Below are 809 nucleotides of genomic sequence, written 5' to 3' on the forward strand. Positions count from 1 at the left end.
GTTAAACTACATCGGCCTTGCGGCTGATGTAGTTTAACTCTTTTTCTCTGTTTGGAAACGCTCGGTTATCCAAGGCGAGGCAAAGAACTAGCCGGAGCTTTACCAATTGATATCTGAAAAGTTCGATGAAATAACCCATGAACACTGCGATAGCTTCTACCAAAAGATGCTCCGTTGCGTCGACCGGTCTGAACAAGGGGAGATCATAAACGAATGATTCTTTTTCTATTTTTTGCGTATGTTTGAACAGTTCATTCAAGATAATTTGTACATTTTTACAAACTGCAACTTTTTTTTGTGAGAAATATCAGTTGGGAAAATTAAAAAACCCTTATCTCAAGATAGCTAATAAACCTGGTCTGATTTAAATCAACAATTGTTGATCATAACTATTAAACATAAGGTTAATTTCACCCCTCCCCCAAAATTGCATAAAATTGCTTTAAAGCGCGGGTTTATGCTACATCCTCCCTCCCTCCGTGGTATGTCTTTTAACTAGACTGTATTGTACATGGCATACACGTATCTTAGATAACACGTGGACGCATTCAGACAGGTCGTTATATCAGGATTAGTATGAGCTCATTTTTTCCTTTATGCCCACGTATGGTGAATTGCTATTAGTAATAGTATTATGCAAAAGTAATGTTCATAAGTTCTTGATAGCTGCAGAGTTTTCATTCGAGAACTATGCTATTCGAGTTTTCTATTCGAACTTTACCCAAGGGTGACCTTAAAAGAACCAGTCCGTTCGCTTTGAGGAGATGCAAATTGAACAATTTTTTAACAAAAAAGTGACTTCATAAAAC

Source organism: Octopus bimaculoides, chromosome 19 (assembly GCF_001194135.2).
Source record: "Octopus bimaculoides isolate UCB-OBI-ISO-001 chromosome 19, ASM119413v2, whole genome shotgun sequence".
Classification (NCBI taxonomy): Eukaryota; Metazoa; Mollusca; class Cephalopoda; order Octopoda; family Octopodidae; genus Octopus; species Octopus bimaculoides.